This window comes from Peromyscus eremicus, chromosome 6 (genome assembly GCF_949786415.1).
Source record: "Peromyscus eremicus chromosome 6, PerEre_H2_v1, whole genome shotgun sequence".
Classification (NCBI taxonomy): Eukaryota; Metazoa; Chordata; class Mammalia; order Rodentia; family Cricetidae; genus Peromyscus; species Peromyscus eremicus.
In genome coordinates this window covers 46,376,877-46,385,629 of record NC_081421.1, presented here as the reverse complement: position 1 = coordinate 46,385,629, position 8,753 = coordinate 46,376,877, and positions in this window count along the sequence as shown.

The following is an 8,753-nucleotide window of genomic DNA, read 5'->3' as shown; positions in this document are numbered from 1 at the left end:
CACTGAGCTATACCCTCACATTATATTATGGTTTAACTTCATTGTTGTTGTTGTCTTTTTAAACAATGATTTAAATGATTCATCTGGTACCTTGCATATATTACTTGATCTGATTTATTTTTTTAAAGTTTATTTGCTTTTATTTAGTGTATGTATGTTTACCTGTGTGACTTTATGTGCACCCTGTGAATGCAGGCACGTAAGTCAGGACAAATGTCATTGCATCCATTGGAACTGGAGTTACAGACAGCTGTGAGTCATGTGATGTGGGAGCTGAGAATTGAACCAGGACTGTGCAAGACAAAGAACCACTTGTAAACAGGCAAGCCATGCCTCTAGCATCAATTTGCCAAACAGGATGTTTTATAGTTTTGATGGTTTTCTATTTAAAGTAACAAAAATAATGTCATAATTTTTAAAAATTTTCGAGATTATATCATAATTACATTATACCTCCCTTTCTTTACTACCCTCCAAACTCTCTGATATACTCTTTCTGTTCTTTTTCAAAGTGTTGGTCTCTTTTTAATTAATTACTACATGCATATATATATATATATATATTAAACATAACCTTATCCATCTGTATATGCTATTTATATGTATGTTTTCATGGCTGGAAAGCTGACAATTTGGTATTGGATAACCAATCAATATGCTTTTCCCTAGAGAAAACTGTTTCTCCTACTCTGTGTATTCCTAAGTTGCCTATGGTTCTTTACTCAGGGTTAGTCTCATGGGCTTTTCCACATCAAGTTTGACATGTCTACTGATTTTTTTGTCCTTGTTCAGCTTATGTTTAGGCAGTCATGTTAGTGAGAATTTATCTGCGTAGCTTCTGATATTACTAGGAGTTACAGTCTCACATAGAACACAATTGGGTGTTCAAAGCTTGATGAGCTGTTCTATGGTGTTTGGAAGATTAGGTTGTTGAGAGAAATGCAGACACTGGAAGCCTAGTTTGTGAAGTTCCAGAGGTGAGGATGAGAGTCACTTAAAGACTATATCAGGGCTTTGTATATTTTGAACTAAGAATCTGGGTCTGGTTAGCTGGCGCTGAAGAATTATTTGTAATTAAGAGACCAGAACCACTGAAGTAAAACCTTTGACATTGTGGAACAATTGATGCTGTTAAGCTGGAACTAAGAAATCAGTGATGATTAAGAAGATACCAGCATCACTGAGACAAAATCTTTTGGGAAATGTTTCCTCAAAGTCAGCACACAGAAACTGTAATCCAGAAATCACCAAGGTTGTAACTCACACTGGTAGACAAACTTGATAATGCCAATGATTTCCTCAGGTAGTACTGCTTTTGAAGTCATGAAGGAGTCATGAGAATAAGCTGAGGCTTGGCACTGTGAAAGTCCAGGAGAGGCCATTGGGGAAGGTTCAGGCTCAGTAGCAGTTGAACTCACAATATTAAAACAGTCATAAAAAGAAATTGAGGCTTGGTACCATCAAGAGAGCTTAAGAGAAGCTATTTGTGAAGGTATAGCACAGTTGCAATGCAAGCCCCCAGCATTTTGTAGATGCCGGTACCATGAGATGACCACCAAGAACAGCAGTATCAATGGAGCTGATCCAGACTAAGCCTAGATGATAATCTGTGTGTGCTGCAGAAATGGAGTCTAAGAAGTGATCCAAGCCCTATGTAGGAGCACAGATTGTGAGTGAATCCCTGACACTGGACATTGAGTTATTTATACTCTTGGAGTTTGGTTTTGGTTGTTCAGATTGTGGGTGTGCCCCAGTTATTCCCTCTTAATGTGTGAAAGTATTTAACTATTTTTGATTTCACAAGAGTTCACAGTTGAGAGAAGGAATTTTTAAAGAGATTTTAGATTTAAAAGAAACATAGGGCTTAAAGAGATTGAATTTTAAAGTGTTTGAATTTGGAAAAAACTGTGGGATGTTTTTAAGTTTATAGTTTTTTATGTTGTGATATCAATATTAATGTGTAATCTTAGGAATAAATAAGAAAAAAAAAGGTTGTGACTTAACAGTGATTTGTTTGAATGGTAAGTTGTCGAGGGGTCAATTGTGCTATATGGATTAATGTCAACTTGACACAAGCTAAATTCATCTGAGAGATATCTCACATAAGGAAATGCTTCCATTAAATGAAGCTACAAATAACCCTGTAGGGCATTTTCTTAATTAATGATGGATGGGGTAGACCAGTCCATTGAGGGATGTTGGTCCTGCATTCTATAAGAAAACACACTGACTACTTCCAGTAATGTGAAAGTATAAGCTAAATAAACCCTTTCCTCCCCAACTTGCTTTTGGTCAAGGTCTTTCATCACAGCAGTAGAAACCCTGACTAAGACATTTGCTGAGTGGCATTGGTGGTTAGTTTTCTCTTCTGGCAGACTGTATAGTACCTTCTAGCACCATGACTGATAGTCCTGAAGCCAGTAACAGGGTCTTGTGATCAAGTTGTTAAGGGTAACAACAGCATTGTCAATACCTTGCAATGCTTGTTGTGTCATTTGTGGGACCCCTTTGGTCCAAAAATTGTAAGATGTGACCCACTCCTGAACTGAGCATTTTACTTGAGTGCATAAGAGATCTAGTTGACACATTATATTCCATTTTATGGAAATTCCCTTTAAATTCTTTTTTATATGTGTATATATTTTAGAAAGCCTACACAGCAGTGGATTTCCGTATTTTTTTTTAAGATCTTCAGCCTCAGTCGTTATTTCCCATAATCTCTCTTTTACCAGGCCCTTCTTCATCCATAGTAAATCCCTCTGTTTTAGTTCCCCCTTTATCCCTTTGTAACACTATAATTAGATCATTCTTAAATGTGGCAATTTTCTGTTTAGGTATCTTCTTTGTCAAAATTCCATACCACATGCAGGCATAATTTTGTTGTAGATATAACATATATATGACATACCATAACTACCATAAACTGTCAAACAATATTTCCAACATTGTCCAATGAATAATAATCCTTTTACCTTAATATATACCAATACTAAATATCAGGTTTTTAATCCACATTTGTATATATTTATTTATTGTGTTTGTGTTTTCCAAGATGTTTTTTAATTTGTCAACAGTTATCCAAAATCCACCCAGAATTTGGTTTTCTCATAATATAAAAAGTTTTATAGTCTTGATAGATTTAAAATTTAAATTTAAAATTTAAATCTGTTCTTTTCTCACTGGTTTGTAGTACTCTTTATTAACATCTATCTATCTATCTATCTATCTATCTATCTATCTATCTATCTTCCTACTTCTTTCTGTTTTTTTAGATATTTTATACTTTACCAATACAATGCTTTCTTCAAAATGATACTGCTTTATCACAGATCTTTTTCTCTTTACAAGCAAATCTTCCCATGTTTATCTTTCTAAGTGTTCCCTGTCTTCCATTGGCCTTTTAACTTAAACAAAAGTTGCAAAATTCAGTTGTAAATACAGAAAAGAATGTGCAGTGGTATTTTTATAATAAATTTGTCTAAAATAATGAGATACTACCAAATGAAGCACTCCTCTATTCATGTGCTTCCTACAATGGGCTTCAAAATAATAATTTACATTCAGAGACATACCATATTTATTGAGTACATTTAAGTGTTTGGCTTTCGACTACATATTTGATATTTTCGGATGTTATCTCCTATTCAGTCATTGATTTGTATTAATCATCTTACGTGATCTTATACATTCAGATAATTTATAATATTTTTAATGTTCTACACAAGTACATATCCACTGTATATAATACTTAGCAAATGTTTTTATTTCATAGAGATGTCATTACAGTCTACCATGTACATTTGGGGTGGCAAGAACAGTAGAAAATTATTTTTTCACATTTATATAAATTGGGATTTGAGGAATCGAACACATTTAGGTTTCTTCTGTGAGCCAAAAGGGAGGGATCTGTGGCAGGCTCATCTCCCTGGCTTGTGGAGGTCATCTTCTCATAACCACAGTCTCCTCCCCATATTGCCCCATGGTCTTTGTTATATTCCCACAATGTCCACCTTTCTCCCATCTTTAGAGTCAGCAATATCCGTGGATTCAAGTTACTAAATAAAGCATTGAATGATCTTTGGGAAGATCTTCTCATCAATATGGATTGATTTTGAAGCAAAACTGTACAATATAACTTCAGCAAGAAAACTGAAGACAGAACAGTCACAATGAAGCTCATAGCATGGTTTTTCTTTCTTATGCTAATCATTCTACAGATTGCTGTTGTTAAATTTCATTGATAAATAGGAACTGTAAAGAAAATAATCTTTATTTAGTATTTGCCTGAGTGAAATGCTAGCATTCCTTCTTCACCTATCTAATGTTTGATGTATGTTTTCATAGATTGTGTAGGTAACACTGTTAGTCTGTGGAAGATCCCTTTATTTTTAGTTCCATGAATGATTTTTTTTTTTAAATTAAATGTTAAACTCTGGTAAGTAATTGTCTGTGTTTACAGAGAAAATAGTGTTTCTTGCCAACTCCTTGTGTGATTGCTTATATATTTTATTGAATCAAACTTCTATTTTGGAATAATCCAAAGGCTATTGGTTAGGTTATTTTTGTTAATTTCTATTAATTGTGGTGAAATAGACAGACAAAAGTACAAAAGAACTTGAGGAAATAAAATATTTATTCAGACACAATTCCAGCTACAGTCTGTTCTTGTGGAGAAGTTACACGAGCACGAATATTAGAAGGTTGATCACATTGCATCCACTGTGAAGAAGCAGAGTATCTAATACACTCTGGTTCTCAACTGCGTTTCGTCGTGTTGCACAGTCTTAGTTACCTTGCCCACAGAATTATACTATCCACAATTTAGATGGTTTTTCCACATCAAATAATATAATAAAGGAACTACATATAGCCATGCTTTAAGGCTCATTTCCCAGTTAAGCCTAGATTTTTTCAAAGTGTCAGTCAACACTAATCACCCACAGGTGAAAATTTGCTGATAGATTGATGAAATATAGTATGTATAACCATTCAGAAACAATAAGTTAGTAGATCTTAGTACTCCTCAAAGTAACTGCCCATATATGATCTGAGATAGTAATTCTCATGTTGTTAAATGGCTCTCAAACTCTCACATGGATAAATCAAAGAATATACATAGAAAATTATATTGATCTCAACAGTAATCCTGTGAGATGAAGTGAGGGCAGGTAATCATTTCTGCCTCTGGGTTGTTAGAGACAGAAAATGTGCTAATTGAAAAACACCAAACCACAATAATTCTACATTTAGAAGTTTAAAAAAATTAAATAAATCTAACAATTCAAATGTGTCTTAAAAATAGAGTATTGAATAGTAAAAGGGTAAAACATTTATGTGTTCATGCAAATATAGACCTATAACATATGAAGTAATATAAGTAAGTTTACTCACAACAAAAGTGTGAATACAAATCAAATACATATTTAAAGAGAATGCATATTAGTAATATATTAATTAGAATAATTGCAAATAAAATAAGCAAGATGACCTCACAGACAAATATTAACATTTATAAACAAAATAAACCAATAATTTGCATGAAATTTCCCATCTTATTGGATGGTAGACAAAATAATGACTACTTAGACCTAACATCTAAGTCAAGGATAGTTTTGAATTTACAGTATTGAAACCCAAATTCTCATTTAAAATGAAACGATCTGCCTTAGATTTACTAAAAGCTCATTGTAGCATGGATGTAAAATTTATTTTTAATTTTATCTCTTTTCTGAAAAATATTTTTATTGTGGTTTCTCCTTCTATTACAGCTAAGTTATTGTGGAAGCCTGGAATGAGCTTCCTACTTAACATTGCCAAAACAATTAAGCACTACATTTTAAACTCATATTGCCAAAATTATTAGGGCAGAACTAGCAAAGTTAAGAACAGAAGACTAAAATCAATTGTCAGTATCGTAGTAGAAAAAGCCTACCATCACCTGTATCCATAATACTCTGGTTCATTCAGTTAAAAACCTCAACCTGTGAAGTCACATTCTTTTAGAATCTCAAGTATATAAATGAAGAGCTATCTCTTGCCTACCACTTGTGGAAAATCAAACTTTGTTATCTCTACAGTACCATCTAGAGCTATATATTCCATGGTTCTGATTTTTGTGAGTGCTACTTTTGTATCTATAAAATAAGGCATGAATTTTGGTTACAGATGTTTACTGTGGAGTCTTTCTAAATTTCTGTAGCTCTAAAATAAGAATCTGAGGACCATACATTAGACCTAACAGGCAGACATGGTGCTGAAGAGGTAGCTGAAAGTTCTACATCTGGATCTGCAGACAGTGGGAAGAGGGAGACAATCAACCTGGGCTTGGACCCTTGAAACCTCAAAGCCCACCACAAGCGACACAATTCCTCCCACAAGTCTACATCTACTCCAACAAGGCCACACTTCTAAATCTTTCCTAAGTAGTGGCACTCCCTGATGACTAAGCATTCCAATGTATAAGCTTATGGGGCCACTCGTATTCAAGCAAGCAGCTGATTTTTAAAAACATTTATCTGTTATTCTGGAAAACTTTGCTGCCCCAGTTCATCTTTACGGGAATCAATCAGAGACTCTGAGCTTATCAAATCTTCCTTCATCACGGTGGCAAAATGTGACCCAACTTACAACAGCAACACCTAAACACATTTCTTGGCAAATGGGCTTTTATGTTCATTTTTTTCTCTCACATACATTTGCATTTATTACCTTAACACTTTAAATGAAGGTATAGTTTTTACATTGTCTGATGAACAGAAACATAAGTGGATAGCCTTTTTATTGATGGGAAATTTTATGTTCCCAAAGTTTATTATACAGGAATATAGGAAATTCCAGACTTAATTTTTCGTACTGGTAAGTAAAAAAGATAAAGTAAAATAAAAAAGATTTAAATAGGAAACTTTCAGACATAAGACATCATTATCATTGTAGATATCAATCATTTTGAAATTTCAATATGATCCTTTCTGGATTCAAATTTTCCTGATAACAGAATTTTAAGTTCAATAACATATATTGATAAAATTGAGACAAGAATATTGTTTTAATGGGCACAGTGGCTGTGACTTACTCTACTACTATTTCAGCCAGCAATTCTGTCTCCTCAGTTACTGGCCTGATTCTCTGGCAGTGACATGGCCACTAGGCAGCAGCTTGGCGGGAATTCTGTTCCCACTATTGCTGCTGGTAAAGGTAGCTTTAACTAAATTGCTATTGTTCTATTTATGAAGAAGACTCTAGATTCAAAGGCTGGTGTGAACCCACAAGCTCAGAGAGGCCGAGTAGCAACTAGCTAAATTATTGTTGGCAGCTCCGCAAGAGAGTGTCCTTCTGCTACACTGAAGCGTAAATAGCCACACCAGGCAGCGGTGGCACACACCTTTAATCCCAACACTAGGGAAGCAGAGGCAGGCTGATCTCTGAGTTTGAGGCCAACCTGGTCTACAGAATGAGTTCCAGGACAGGCTCCAAAGCTACACAGAGAAACCCTGTCTCGAAAAACAAAAACAAAATCTGCTACATTTTATAGATACGTAAAAATTTAAGGAATTAATGAAAAACATTTAATATTTTAAAAGAATTCAGAATCTGTGTGGTTTTAAACCACTGAACATAAATTTGGGTACTAAGAAAGAAAAAAATAAAATTCAGTAAGCAAAAAATTAGTTTCCCAGTTTCTATGAGCAAATCCAGACCAAAAAAAAAAAAAAAACCAATATAACCAAGGGGAGGTTCATATTGGCCTAAGTTATAAGGATATAATCCACCATGGTTGGAAGATAATAGCAAGAAGATCAAATTATAGTGCCATCCACACTCAAAGTAGACCTCTTCCCTCCAATTAAAGCTCTCTGGAAACACCCCACAGGCTTATACAGACATAGCTAGAAGACTATAAGGAGATCTCTTCAAAGATTACACAGAATTACATACCCAAACAAAATATTATTCAAATATATATATATATATATATATATATATATATATATATATATATATATATATCCTTTTAGTTCGGATAAAAACTAAGGATGCATTGTAATATGGTGCTGCACACAAGCCAATAATGAATACTGAAAGTATTATAAACAGATGTAACAGACTTTATTTATTTATTGTTTGTAGTTGCTACTCTATGGAGATGTTTTCAAATCTAAAGATGGTACAATCAGAAAAAAGATAGATGTCTTTCTATTAATCCTTTCAGCACAGAAAAGGACTATTGGATACTGTGGGCATAAAACACTACAAAGGGTAACATATAATTCTAAATATTCCAGAACACCACACTTGGAAAATGTTCCCATATTTATCTAAAGAGAACCTGGAATCATACGAGTGTGGAGTATATCTTATCTCCACTCTAAATTATCTCAGTTTAGAACTAGTCATGGCTAAATGAACTATTCTGTCATCTGACACCAGACTATTAACTTTGGTTTCAAGAAAGCAGCAGTGTAATCCAACAACCTCCTCGAAGTGTATGGACTGAAACCAGACTCAGGTTGCCACAATGACTAAATTTAGATCTACCATGCAAAAGGCTATTACAGTAGCACTTCGGGAGTATTGTTGATCCCTTTAATAACTATTACGTGTATTTTAACATATAATCAGGTATACTCTAGTGTTACTTGAAGATACAGAATCATCTGATCATAAATCTTAAATAATCAGGAGAAAATTATGACTATTATCTGTCATCAAACATTGTCATTTTATTATTGAGAACAACAAGTGAGAAATGTGTT